This window comes from Prionailurus bengalensis, chromosome C2 (genome assembly GCF_016509475.1).
Source record: "Prionailurus bengalensis isolate Pbe53 chromosome C2, Fcat_Pben_1.1_paternal_pri, whole genome shotgun sequence".
NCBI classification, from domain to species: Eukaryota; Metazoa; Chordata; class Mammalia; order Carnivora; family Felidae; genus Prionailurus; species Prionailurus bengalensis.
This window is the reverse complement of record NC_057350.1, coordinates 19,721,639-19,736,555: the sequence shown is the minus strand read 5'-3', so window position 1 is coordinate 19,736,555 and position 14,917 is coordinate 19,721,639. Positions and strand designations below refer to the sequence as shown.

General features: G+C 38.6%; 1 non-coding gene across 1 annotated transcript; it reads left to right on the top strand.

Annotated features, from left to right (window-relative positions):
* Positions 1–13,423: 13,423 nt before the first annotated feature.
* On the top strand, positions 13,424–13,529 carry LOC122492533. Its single transcript, XR_006299705.1, has one exon. It is a non-coding gene; the product is annotated as a small nucleolar RNA U13 (small nucleolar RNA).
* The last annotated feature ends 1,388 nt before the right edge of the window (positions 13,530–14,917 follow it).

Below are 14,917 nucleotides of genomic sequence, written 5' to 3'. Positions count from 1 at the left end.
GTTGAGTAACTTCAAGTCATTCCAGGTGCAACAGGCCCAAAATGCAAGTTATAATTTCACGAATTCCATCCTACCACAAAATAAGCAAACAAAGAAAAAAAAATGCAGTCCTGTCTTTTTCCATTGTTTCCTCAGTAAATTCAGATATTCAGTAAATATCACTTTCTGTAAGGCAGAAACTTAATACTCATGATTCATTCTGTATTTTCCTTTTCTTTCCATATACAGCCAATCATAAACTCAGGTCAGTTTTGCATCCTAAATACCAATGACATCCACTCCTTTCTCTCCATATCCACCTCTACCCTCTTAGAAAACCTGTCTCCATTCCTTGATCTAAACATTCAACTTTGGCTTCTGCCCACAGCCTTCCAACCAGACCTTGCTAAAGTGTCCACTAAGCTCTCTGTTGTTAAACTCATGGAATGTGTTGGTCTTTATCTTGTTTTACCTCTCGGTAGAATTCAAAACAGTTCTTAATTTTGTTCTTCTAAAAATTCTTTTCCTTTGTGTCAATGAAAACCCTCTTCTAGAATTCTGACTACACTGGACACAATTCCACAGTTTTTGTTTTTGTTGTTTTCAATCAACTGGGCCATTCAAATTGGAGTTTCACAACTCTGTCTCTGTCTCCATATCTACTTCTCATATGTAATCTTATCCATGATGTGGCTTCCCAGACCACTTACACCCACTACCCCATTATCTTAGCTCAATAGTGTCTACTCTTTTACCCAAAGCCTTCTCAGACTTTCTAGCTGATGGCAATTCCCCTATTTATTACTCTCATAAGATCGTGCATCTTTCTTTATAGTATTTGCCAGTTCCAATTATAAACTTATCTATATTATTCTTCTATTAATAACTGTCCCACCATTACGTTGTAATTTATTTGAGAGTTAATTTCACATTTCAACTTTTATTATTATTTTTTATTTATTTCATGTGCAAAGGTCCTAGAATTGCACCTAAAGCTGTATATAGCAGATGCTTGATAAATATTTGCCAAATCAAAGAATACTAAATGATGTGTAATTGATAAAACACATGCACTATGTTGATTATGATTGACAGTCAGGAGACTTCTCACTTTTGTAATGTCTACAAATTTATTTGATGATACATGAGGTTGCTTTTACAAAGATGACAGCTTTGATGTGATGTATTATTTCCTTGCTTATAAAATAAATGTTGTAAGCTGCAACGTAATAGATAAGTTTGTTTCAGATTTAAAAATAAGTACACATTATCTTACAATTCAATAAATTAGAGTATGACCTGATTTTGAAACTATGAGAACTAAATTGATCAATTTTATTAAGATTTCCCCATAATATTGAGGCAACTACTTCTAAATCAGTATAAATTAACTAATACTGCCAGATTCTTTTATCCCTTTTCTCTGTAAAAAAGTGCATTATTGCACTCATTGAATTCTAAAACAAATTAGGTTCAATAAATTTATTTCTCCATAACAGGGACGAGGATACTAATAATACTTCAGATTTTAAATCTAGAATTTAATCTAATACTGGCATCCTAGACCTTTTACTCAACACATTCCTTTCTGTCTCACATTACATTCTGTATTAGGAAATACTTTATACCTGATAATATAGAAAATACACACGCAACATTTTTATTTTAAAGCATCTTTAAAATGCTTTCATTTTAAAGCAGGTTACATGTACCTCTTATGCAGAATGAAATGTAAGTGTCTATTTGAAAGAAAAGATTTGTTTTGAAAGACTGCTTTCCAAACAGGATATATTTGTTATCCCTAAACACTGCACATGCAACATATTGGTAAAAATCATACCATGTTATGTCTTACTAGTGAATTTTCTCTTTTTCTTTAATGTTTATAGATGATATCAGTGTCTCTTATTCTATTCTCTTCTTTCTCTCTTTAGGAAAATACAATGGCAATTCTTGCTTTCTTATGATAAGAAAATTAATTTCAGTCGTCAGTGCTATGGATGAAAATGAAAAGACCTTATATTTCACTCATATGTGAGAGTTAAGAAACAAAACAAATGAACATAGAGAAGAAAAAAGAGAAGCAAACCAAGAAACGGACTCTCACCTATAGAGAACAAACTAAGGGTTACTGGAGGGGAGGTGGGCAGGAGGGCGGGTTAAATAGGTGATGGGGATTAAGGAGGGCAGTTGTAATGGGCACCGGGTGTTGTACGGAAGTGATGAATCACTAAATTCTACACCCGAAACTAGCATTACACTGTATGTTAACTCACTGGAATTTAAATATAAACTTGGGGGAGAAAAAACAGAATGACCTGCAGGAGGCAGTTTACTACAATGAGAAAGGCATCCATCAAGTTCTCTACCACCTATTAGCCAAGGTGTTTTTAAATTCTAAGAGCTGCAGTTTTCCTCTTATAAAGAGAAATATTCTCTTCTGAGACTGTGCAAGTGTTAGGGTCAATACATGTGAAGCGGTTGGCATATATTGCCAAGTGAAATGCTGTGACATGAATGTTCAAGGTTCTTTTTAATATTATCATTTGCTGCTGGGCAAAATGAATTTCTTTCCTGGGTGAGTTACTGCTGTAGGAGAGGCAAGTTAATAACCAACAGGGCATTTACGGAATTGAAACTGGTGATGGAAAATAGAAAGGTTTAAACTCTGTACTTTAACATGGCTTTTATATTATTTCATTTCCTTAAACTAGGTATCACTTAAATATTACATAGAGTAAAATGTAGAGATTTTCTCAGAATATTTAACTTGTTTAAAGCAAAATCTACATAAATAGCATAGAAAAATCATGTAAATTTACTGAAATAATTCCATAAAATGACTGCTATTTTCACAAACAAGACACAATTCTAGAGGACAATAAAAATTTTACTCAAATATAGATACACAATAGGTAGACATATAGATTATAGATGAATGATAGATGACAGAGAGAGAAAGAGAGATGTGGAACTTGAGACACTTAATAGAAGACCATGGGGGAAGGGAAGGGGAAAAATAGTTACAAACAGAGAGGGAGGGAGGCAAGCCACAAGAGACTCTTAAATACAGAGAACAAACTGAGGATTGATGTAGGGGTGGGGGAGAGGGAAAATGGGTGATGGGCATTGAGGAGGGCACTTGTTGGGAGCACTGGGTGTTGTATTTAAGTGATAAATCACAGGAATCTACCTCCAAGACCAAGAGCACACTGTATACACTGTATGTTAGCCAACTTGAAAATAAATTATATTAAAAAAATAATAAAAAAATGAAAAAAACATTAAAAAACTGGTGTTTTATTTTTCTGTTCAGTTTCGTTCAACAATCATTTTATTAAGAGTATGATATGTCTAGGTTTGTGTTATTCTCTCGGGAGTATAGAATAAGAAGGTAGCAAATTCTTACCTCTGTTCATATTTGAGTTAGTAGAAATGCAGTATTTGAGTATTGAATCAATAATGTTGCAGCAAAAACAGATTTACATCTAAAATAAGAAGATATATAAGAAAACGTATGATGATAAGTAGATGTGAAAGCAAAAGCTAAGAAGGCTATTTCCCAATGCTCAGTTCAAACGTACCTGTTCTGGATAGTCATTAGGATGGAAAGGATACTATTTGTTACAACCATCCAAGTCCGTTTCATCACAGAGTTGGAGTTACCTGAACTTCAAGGAGTGGTCAGCTTAGAAAAAGCAAAATGCAGACCATCAGGAGAACAAACAGAAAACCTCAAGAGAAGCTAGAGATGAGAAAAAAGTACTGTATATTGGGGTGAGAGTAAGAGACTCCTGCGTAAGAGGAAGAAAAGCTTTCAAAAGTAACGGGAGGTGAAGTAAGGTTATACTACTGTGAAAGAGAACATGTGCAGTGAATAGGATTTGAACTTGATCTGAAGGGCAATGAGAATCCTTATGAGGTGTAGAAGAAAGGTATATCTATTTCCCCATTCCACAATAAGTTTGATCAAATATGGAGCAAACACAAGTTACATTGGATAGTATGTTGAAACATTACTTACCATTTGTTGTATTCATTCATTGTATAATCATAAATATAAGGGGGATCTCTGCACTCCCACTAGATTTCTCTAGACCAGGTGACTGTCTACGGGCAGTTGGGACAGTAGCTGGCTCACCTGTACTTCTGTCTCACTGAAATAATTGTCCAAAAACCTATCCTAAAGATTTGCCCACTTTTCTGGGATACTCCTATCTATCTGAAATCGGTACAGATTATTTACTTGTGTGAATTTAATTCTAAAAATATATGTCAACAGACTTTTAATAATAAAAATTCTGTTACCATTTTATTAAAGTCTATGGTAACATGTGTTGGATAAATTAGTTTAGAATCATAAAGATTAATTTTTCTAACTTAATAATCTCCCCAGTACTACAGATATCGATGAATGACTTATAATGCAAGGAAATTTTTCTTGACCCTTCATGTATTATCATCTCTAAAGTTAACACACTCTAATTAGAACCCAACCTTCCTTGTTATTGTGTTAACTGAAGATCAATTTGCTAAGCACTAAATAACACAAGAGCAAGACAAGGATAATACAGATCATCTCTGCCTTCTAATCACCGCACTGGGCTGATGTCTCAGCGGTTGTCAGGACTTGTGCATTTAAAGTCAAGGTTAAGGCAATAGCCTTCTTTAACGCAGCTGGAGAACTGCCAGCAGAAGAGACATAATGATGAGCATCTTATGCTACCACAGGCAGTAGCTTCTTAAGAAGTGGTTCAGTCTCTGTAGCTTGCTTTTGAATTTTTTTCTCCAGGAGATATTTCTGAACAGCCGGTACTGGGACTCCCAAGTTTCTGCCTTTCTGTTAAGTGTCATGAAAAAAACATTTTTTTTCTAAGCCGATTTAGAAAAGAAAGAAAAAAAAAAAGCTATACGTATCTTTACTCTAGAAGCCAATGTATCTTTTCTTTGAAAAATTGTAACAATACAAAATTGCCATAGCATTCCCAAATGCAGAAGTTATGACAGGAAAGTAAAAGTCCCAATAAAGTATCCAAGTGAATGCCACAGTCCAACCTTATTTCCTTTCACGAAAACAAAATCTCAAGAGTGTATATTTTTATTTGTGCATTGATTTTGCTACTATTTCAAACTAAAAGGTGAAGGAGTTTTATCTTGGTGGATATATCCACCAATATTGTTAAATCATTAAGTCAGGTGTATTATCACCTTATTTTTACTATATATGAGAAAAATTTAGCCTCTATTTGAAATTCTGTGTGTTACCAACGCACCCCTTTTCTGTAAATGAGAAACTGAAGCACAAAGCATTTGTTCAATGTTATTGAACATTAAATAGACTTAATAATAACAATTTATTTCAAAAGTAATTCTTGCCTGGGCTTATGTGGTCCATCAGATCTGCCTACTACTTAATTTTCTTATGAAACATTCATGACCTTTCAGTGTGCTATTTGCTAAAATTATTTTAGTTTAACTCCCCCAATATTGATAGAGTTGTATTTCCCAAAGGTAGTATATCGGGATTTTTTTTTTTGAGAGGTAATTCATGAGAATAAAGTTAAAGAGAAAAAAAAAATCAGGGTTTAAGTGAAAGTTGATAAGTTAATATTATTAAATCACCATTAAGAGTGGTAAAGGAGCACCCGGGTAGCTCAGTTGGTTGATCATCCACCTTAGGCTCAGGTTATGATCTACAGGTTCATGAGTTCAAGCCCCACAAGGGCTCATTGCTGTCAGTGTGGAGTCTGCTTTGGATCATCTGTCTCCTGTCTCTCTGACCCTCCCTTGCATGTGCTCTCTCTCAAAAATAAATGAAACATTTAGAAAAAGTGGTAAGAACCCAAAGTTTTAAAATATTATGGTATCATAGGTGAGGAGCCTACAGAGATTTCTTAGTACTTAATCAAAAGCATTAACATTTAAAGTTAAAAGTGTGAGTGGATGGATGTATTAATTTGGTGGGAATCCTTTTATTGTGTGTGTGTGTGTGTGTGTGTGTGTGTATTTTTATATACACATATGTGTATTTATATATCTACATATATAATTATCATGTTGCACACTTTATAATGCAATTTTATGTCTTAACAATACTCCAATAAAGCTAGGGAAAACTTTCAAGTTCTTCAGGTCAGTTACTGTATTTTTCAACTCAAATTTGATGGTTTATATTTGCTTTGTCGAACTTCTTGTTTGGTCCATGAATTATTTTCCTAATTTTGCTTAGTTGACTATCTGTGTGTTCTTGAAGTTCACTAAACGTCTTTAAAAGGATTATTATTGGGGTTCCTTAACTCAGTCGGTTAAGCGTCCGACTTTGGCTCAGGTCGCGATCTCATGGTTCATAAGCTTGAACCCCGCCATAGGGCTCTGTGCTGACGGCTCAGAGCCCGGAACCTGCTTCAGATTCTGTGTCTCCCTCTCTCTCTGCCCCTCTCCCACTCGTGCTCTGTCTCTCTCTCTCTCTCTCTCTCTCGCTCTCTCTCTTTCTCAAAATTAAATAAACATTTTTAAAAATTTAAAGAATTATTACTAATTATTTATCTGACAGTTGATAGAGCTGCATTTCTTTTGGATCAGTTATTAGAGCTTTAGGAGTTTCCTTTGGTGGTGTTATTCTACCTGTTTTTGTTGTTGTTGTTGTTGTTGTTTTGTGATCCTTGACTCATTACATGGGGTTGGGTAACTGGGTTCCATTTCCGGACTTTAAAGATTTGCTTTGGCAGAGATGGATCGCCAGGGCAGCTCAGTTTGGGTTTCTAGTTATGTCTGTTAGTGATTCATTTGGGCAAGTACGGTTCACCATTATGGTCCATTTGGGGGTGAGACAACTGTTTGAACTGTGAGGTCAGGGATGGGTGAGTTGCACACTGGCTGAGAACAGTTGGCCAGGACTGCTGGTTGCATTCCCTCCCCAAGTAAGGCTGGGCTCCCTGGTGGCCCATATTCTCTGGTCAGGCTTACTTGATAGTTAGAAATGGGTATTGAATCTGGTAGCATGTGAGGCTATGAATTAGCTTTCCTGCCCTGACAAGGCAGCGGGATGGGATCCAGGGTCGGTATGACTCATTGTTAGGTATGACCCAAACCAGGCAAGAGTGTACACTGAATTCGCTGGTCAGGTGAGGCCACTGGTTCTCCTCTGGAGATGGCGAAAGCCATGGCGGTGCTCTCAGTTCAAGTGCTACTCTGAGCAGGGCTGTTGGATGGGCAATGCAGCTTCCTATGTGTTCTGGTTATGTTCCAGAACACAGAACATGTGTTCTGTGGTTGGGCACAGAATGCTGTGGGCATTCTGGTTGGGCAGAACCAACCTGCAGCCTGGTTGGGCAACCTGAATGCTGAATTCAGCCATGAGTGGGTCTACAGATTAGTATTTCTGGCCAGGGGTAGCAGGGGAAGAAGCCGTAAAGCCAGGAAAAGCTCTTTGTTGTCTTAACCCAAGATAACTCACTCCCCCAAGTGCCCTGGCTGAACGGGACCACTGGCTTTGCTCTTGCAGACTGTCAATTCTGCCTGCCATGTCTCAGCTCAAGTGTTGCTGGCTTATGCAGCTTCTAAATGTTCTTGCCAGCGCTTTTGGTCCTATGGGGCCAGGAGATCTCCACAGCAAGTGAAGCTATTATCTCAGTTCTTTTGCCTGGATGGGATGGGAAACGGCCACGGGGCCAGGAGTTACCCTCAGTGTCAGCTGTAAATTAATCCCCCTGCCTGGGCTTAGCAAGGGACCCCTCCATACCCAGTGCTGGCTTTGCTCTGTGCACAGTCAGCTCTGCCTGGTCTCTTCTCAGGTCCAGCATTTTCAGTTAGATGTCGTCTTCCAGGCTTTATCATCAGCTCCTCTGGTCTGGGAGTCCCAGGAGGTGGAGCTGTGTTTCAGCTCACTTGCCTGGGAGGGATGGACAGAGGCCATTCCAGACACCTCCTAATTTTGTTTTATGTTTTGTTTTGCTTTTGTTTTGTTTTCTTTTCCTTAAGCAGCTTTCTTCTCAGGATTGGCTTGGAACTACCCTCAGCCTTCAACGTAGATTAATCCCCTCTACCTCATCATGTCTGGTGCTGGCTTCCCTTGAGGCACTCAGGTTTTCCCACCTGCCTCTTAGCTCAAGTATTGCTGAAGTGCACAGCTTCCAGTGTTCTTACCAGCCTTCCCGGACAAGTGGAGGCAGAAGACACGCTCCCTGTGTGGGCAAGACCGGAATAAGGTCTCCCACAAAGTGGCCCACAAGCCTGAGGGAGCTGGTTGTCCCCCATGGGCTCTCTTTTTCCATGGGAGGAACCAGGGGTTCAGGGGAGACCTCTCTGCATGGTGCCTCACTGTCCTGGGGGAAGAGTAATGCCATCAGTGTTTAGCTGCCTCATTTACCCTTCTAATAAGTCTATCTTGGCCTCTTTGGTACAGAGGGTGCCCACGTTCTAAGATTCTCTCAGGGGTGTCCTGTTCATGAGTAGTTGTTAATCGTCCTTTTTGTGTGGGGAACCAAAGTCAGGAACAGCCTATGTCACCAAGATGGTATCATATCTCTCTATGTCAGTCTATCTCCTTACCTTTTTTAATTTTTCTATTAGCTCATATCCCCCACTGACACGTTATGAATGTGCATCCTAACTTGTTTGGCTGTCTTTCCCTTCCCACCATCCATAGTGGGATCTGAAACTCCTAACACCAGAAAGCTCATTTTGTTCACTGCAGTATCTCAAAAACCCCAAATGGAGCATGGCATACAGTAGGAGCTCACTAAATGTTTGTTGCATAAGTGAATGTTTCCTCATGGATGAACCAATGAATTATTCTCATATCATCATTTGTGTAATCATCCCTCCATTACTAAAAACTGCGTTTCCAAACTCGTTGCAGAAAAGGATGAGTCCAGCTCTGCTTTTGTTGTCCTCCCATTAGATGGAAACATTAAAGAACAGAGAATTGAAGTGACTCAGGACACTGACACAGCCGATTGTTAGTGGAGAGCATAACAAAACTGAATTCTGCAGCATCGAATTCTAGGCAGATTACCTAAGAGTTTGGCAGCTCACATCTTACCATTAACACATTAGGTGGATCCAGTTCAGGACATAATCTGCTTGTGGCAGCTCAAGTCTGTGCTTTCTGAAGGCATACAACTCTTTTACCCTCTCTTCTACACTTTTCTTGCGTGCAACGCATAGCCTTATTGTCGCTTTACAACCTGGGTCATTTAACATATCTTGCAAGGAATTTAACACAGAAGACATGAGGAAATGGGATTTTTTTTTTAATTTATTTTCATCCTGGCTTGATTCAGAATGAAACAGAGGATGCACACTATCCTAAATGGACACCAGATTTTTGCAACATGAGCTGAGCTAATACGGCCTGTATAAAATGGAGGAATTGAAAGGCTGGCCGTGGCAAACTAATTTTAGGACACATCTTTTAAAGCTATTAGGTTCATTCTTCACTTGTGCTACAGATCAACAAGGTCTGTAATTGCTAAAAGGTCTCTCTATGGGTACTTTATTCCCCAGCGGAAAAAAGACAATGGGTTGTGTGCAATAGCATTTACAAGCCAGTTGTGAAAGTCATGGTTGTGGGATCAGATGAATGGAGTGGGTGGGCAAAGACAACATGCCTTCAATTAGGACTCCGAAAAGAGTGATTTCTCTCCAAGCTCCCTTTGTTTAGGAAGGATTGCAAAGCTGTGCTCCTACTTAATTATTGTTGCAGACTTTTCCTCCGCTTCCAGAGTTGGCACAGCCTCTGATGGTTTCCAGCATGATCTGCCAAGGCTGCTTCAATTCCTTTTATCGAGTGTTGGCTGACTGCAAACTCTCTTGGCAATAGCCAAGTGCACACATATGCCCGGCCACAGTGGTGCCAAGGTCCCTCCCAAACGCCTACCCCTCGGTGTCTTTGCCTTGTTAGAGTGTGTGCAACTGAGTTGTAAGGCACAGTTCCAAAAACTGCAAGTTTCAATCCACAAAGCTGATTCACTTCATTGGATGATGAGTATGCTTTCCTTAACTTTTTGGTGTTGGTGGTCCATTGAAGTATTATATCTATTGCTGTGTTCTTCCTATATTTTTTTTAAGTTTGTTTGTTTTATATATTACTTAATTAATTATTTAGAGCATGAATGCGGGAGGGAGAGAGAGACAAGGAGAGAGAGAGAATCCCAAGCAGGTTCCGTGCTGTCAGGGCAGAGCGTGAACTCGCAGGGCTCAAACTCACAAAGTATGAAATCATGACCTGAGCCAAAACCAGGAGTCAGATGAGTAACCAACTGAGCCACCTAGCTGCCCTAGCTTCTGTGTTCGTCATCTATAGATATGTATTTTGAAGTTCCCAGGGCTGTCTCCAAAATTTCGAGGTCAACCAGACCAATAATCCAAAATTTGACAAGTAGATGACTTTGAGAGGCAAAGTCTAATTCTATCTACTAGACTTCATGCATGACTCCACAGATATTTTTATCTTATGCTTGACTTCTGATAATACCTCGCTTCGAGGGGAAGTGGTTTAATGTGATTCTAATTTCCATCATACTTTCAAGGGCTCTGTTTTTGGCAGAATTGTAAGTCTTCGTCTTCATCATCGACTTCACGTGTGGCCTTTGTTTAAGTCCCTCATCCTACTGTAAGATTTCTGCAAAAATTGGGGCGCCTGGGTGGCGCAGTCGGTTAAGCGTCCGACTTCAGCCAGGTCACGATCTCGCGTTCCGTGAGTTCAAGCCCCGCGTCAGGCTCTGGGCTGATGGCTCAGAGCCTGGAGCCTGCTTCCAATTCTGTGTCTCCCTCTCTCTGCCCCTCCCCCGTTCATGCTCTGTCTCTCTCTGTCCCAAAAATAAATAAACGTTGAAAAAAAAATTTAAAAAAAAAAAAAAGATTTCTGCAAAAATCAATCCCTCTTTTGAAGAACATTCTCTCCTACTGTGTTTGCTTCTTTACCATAGACTAATTTTGGTGTTGTTTAACAAGGACATTATGTTCTTTTTTAAATTTTTTAATGTTTATTTATTTTTGAGAGAGAGAGAGAGAGAGAGAGAGAAAGCCTGAATGGGGGAGGGGCAGAGAGAGAAGGAGACACAGAATCCAATGCAGGTTCCAGATTCTGAGCTCTCAGCACAGAGTCCGAACTGTGAGATCATGACCTGAGCTAAAGTCGGATGCTTAGGAAGTCAGACGCTTACCTAACTGAGTCACCCAGGCACCCCCAGACATTATGTTTTCTTGATCAGATTTCTGGACCATATGGACTGTGTATTTTAGAACTTTTCCTTATCATACATTATAAATAAAATAAAATAAAATGGTGTGTTAAAACCAAACTTTGTTTAAATAATACTAAATGCAGAATCTTATTCAAACATCAAAAATTCATTTATCAGCAAAAAATTCAGTGACTTACAGCATTTTGTTTCTGAGTTGAAACTAAGTGCAAAAATATGTACCAAAATATAAACCAAAAATAAAATATTTAATAAATCCATTCACTTTGAAAGAATGTTTTATTCTCTCCCCCTCTCTGTTTCTTTTACACTCTCAGTTTCTCTTTGATATGTATATTACAATTTCTTTTTTTTTTTTAAGTTAATCTATTTATTTTGAGGAAGAGGGACGACCTGGGTGTGCCTGCAAGTAGGGGAGGGGCAGAGAGAGAGAGGGAGAGAGAGAATCCCAAGCAGGCTCCATGCTGGCAGTGTAGAGCCCATTGTGTGGCTCAATCTCACGAATGACTGCAAGATCATGACTTGAACCAAAATCCAGAATCTGACACTTAACTGACTGAGTATCCAGGCGCCACACGATTTCCAAAGTCTTGAAAAACCTTGTAAATTAAATGATGCTAAAAAAGAAGGTACTTAAGGATGTGGCAGTTAATTTTATGTGTCAGTTTGGGCTAAAGGATATCTAGATACCTGCCAGAACATTACTCCTGGGTGTGTCTGTAAGGGTGTTTCTTGAAAAAAGTAGCATTTGAATTGGTAAACTAAGTACAAAAATGCCCTCCCCGATGTGGGCCGGCATTATCTAATCCACTGAAGGCTCGAATGGAACACAAAAGTAGAGAAAAAACAAATGGGCTGGGACACTTATCTTCTCCTGTCCTCAGACATTGGTGTTCCTGGTTCTTGAGGCTTCAGATCCAGACTGGGATTTACGTACTGTCTCCTCTGGTTCTCAGGCCTTCAGATTTGGACTGGAACTACACCTGAACCTACAACAGTTATCCAAGTTTACAGAAAGCAAATCAGGAGCCTTCTCAGCCTCGAATCATGTGAGCCAATTCCTATAATATCTATCAAAAAAAAGTTGTCTATCTGTCTACCTGTCCTATTAGTTCTGTTTCTCTGGAGAACTCTGACTAACACAGGGATAATGGAGGAAAAGTGTCACTTGAAATACCAATAGATGGGTTTTAGTACTTAAAATAAAGAAGTAATAATATTTGCACCTAGAACAAAGTGCCTGATAAATATCCATTGAATAATAAAAGAATGAATGAATTTGATTTAAAGTATAAGCATATAAGATTATATTTTAAAATGTACTCAAGATTTTTATTAGTCAGGTATAGCAGGACATGCAGATACAGAAATGACTGTCATGAAGGATGACATTTATAGTCACATATAGGAGGCATGCCACACCATGCAGGGCCACAGGAGAAAGCACCAGGGTCAGTAAGGAGAAAGAAGAGACAAGCAGAAAATGTGGGTAAGAGCCTTTGGCATGGTTTCTGAATTAAGGAAAGAGAGGTAGGTTAAATAGGTTTTAATTAGCTAGTTTGATATCTTCTATGGGCACTGGGTTGTAGCAGCTCACCTGAGTTGCATGGTACCTGGTCTTGGCAAGGTTAGGACAGGGAACCACGGGCCTGGACTGTAGGATCCTGATGAGGGCTGGAGGGGAGGGCTTTGACTGGTTAGTTTGCATTTGAATGGCAACCTCCCTGCTGAATTGATTTCTATCCCTAGGGACCTAGGGATTAGCTAACACTGGGAGGAGCAAATCCCTGCCAGTGTCAGTAAGGCATCATTCCCATATGATTCCCCGATGGATTCTCTATCAAGATTCATTCACTATCTACCAATTAAATCCGACAAGATTTCACCCAATAAGAGCAGACGTCACAATAATATTGCAAATAAGATATGGCACCATTTCTACATTCATACGATGGGTAGCTAATTAACACCAATTAAATAGGATTGAACATTTTATTTATTTGAATTTATTTATTCAATTTTATTGAACATTATTTATTTTAATTGGTACTTATAATAAAATACTTATTTATATTTAAAATAAGTGTTGATCTCCAGAGTTGAATGGGTCAATTAATGCTGTATTCCTTCATTTCCCTTTTAGTTTTAGCAAAAGCTTGTGTGTGTATGTTTGTGTGTGTGTGTGTGTGTGTGTGTGTGAAAAAAGTGAAGTGAAAGTACTAATGAAAATAGTACAGATCCTTTTGTAGTTCATAAGCATGATGATTGCGTGTTCACGCCATTGTGTGACATGTGCCTCCCTTAAACCTTGTTACGTGACCTCACGCCATTACCTGTCTGACGTGAAAAAAAAAAAAAAAGTACAAACTGGTGAACAAGAAATACTAGTAAGTAAATTCTGGCTTCCATGCTACAACGTGATAAAATATAATCATCAAAAATTTGAAAACTTGGAACTAATTCTGAAGATGTCTGCTGTAGGACGTGGAGACACAGCAGTGTCAGGAAGGCTTGCGGAAACTTTTGTCATACCCTCCCTTGTCCTTATCTGTCCCTAGGACGCCAGGAAATCTCATCTCTTCTGCTCTGTTGTCTCAGCTTATATTTAAAAAGATTATGAATCCCTGTGGCCTGAAAAAGATAAAACGTTCTTTACATTTGTACTAAGAGGTACTTTCCCTATGCACTTCCCCACCTGTATACACCCCCTCCCTATACACTTCTATGCCAAAATGTTTCTATTCACAGTTCTAAAAACATTATTCTTGCACTCCATTTCAACTTTCCCAAGTCTCACACATTTCTAAATTATTCATATTTCAATGAGAAGACTCTGTCATATCACTAAAAGTTTCTCACCCGTATTTAGGACTACTATGATGGTAATGAGTCATTTTAATAATGTAGCTTCTTATTAAAGTGACTTTTAATCTCATGACGTGGCAGGGGGTGATCTTGTCAAAGCAGAAGGGTTACATTGTCGCAGTGGCACCTCTAAATTAGTCTCTACTGGTGGCAGGCACTAAGGATCCACAAAGTAAAATGTAAAACTTATATTACTGAAAGGCACTCTGACCACAGACTGTTCTAAGTATGAGGCACCCGTCCTGGTCTATATATATGTCCAGTTAGCATCCTCTGATCCTAGGGTGTTAGCCTCGTTCTTTCTAGGGAAATTGTTCTGAAAATCTTACAATGTATGGCTGCACCCAAACATAATTTACAGTACTGTTTACATGTCTGAAGCTGATGTACAGGTTATAGTACAAATAGCAGCATAGGAATGTTTCTGCTAGTGCACATACTTCCCAAGGTTTGCTGAATCCAATAAAATGTTCTGTTATTGCATTTTCCTCATTAAAAGTGAAATGAGTGTCAGTTATTATGCTTATTGGCCATTTGAGTTTTCTCTTTTGTGAATCGTGAAGTTACACCTTTTGTTCATATTTCCATCATATCTGCCATCATATCAACTTCATTTTTTCACTTTTTATTTTTTTTTGGTTGCCATTTACTTTTTGTTTGTAATAGCCTCATTTTTCTTCCCTCTTTTTCCCCCCTTAGTTCTTAATAGCTCCACACTAGAAAGAAGGATGTGATGGGTCAATTTGATTGGTTCACAGGGACCCAGATATTTGCTACATATGCATATAATGAAAACAGAATCAATACATTGGTTATTATTAGTTGTATAGTATATACATACATATATAACAGAAATAGAATCAAGA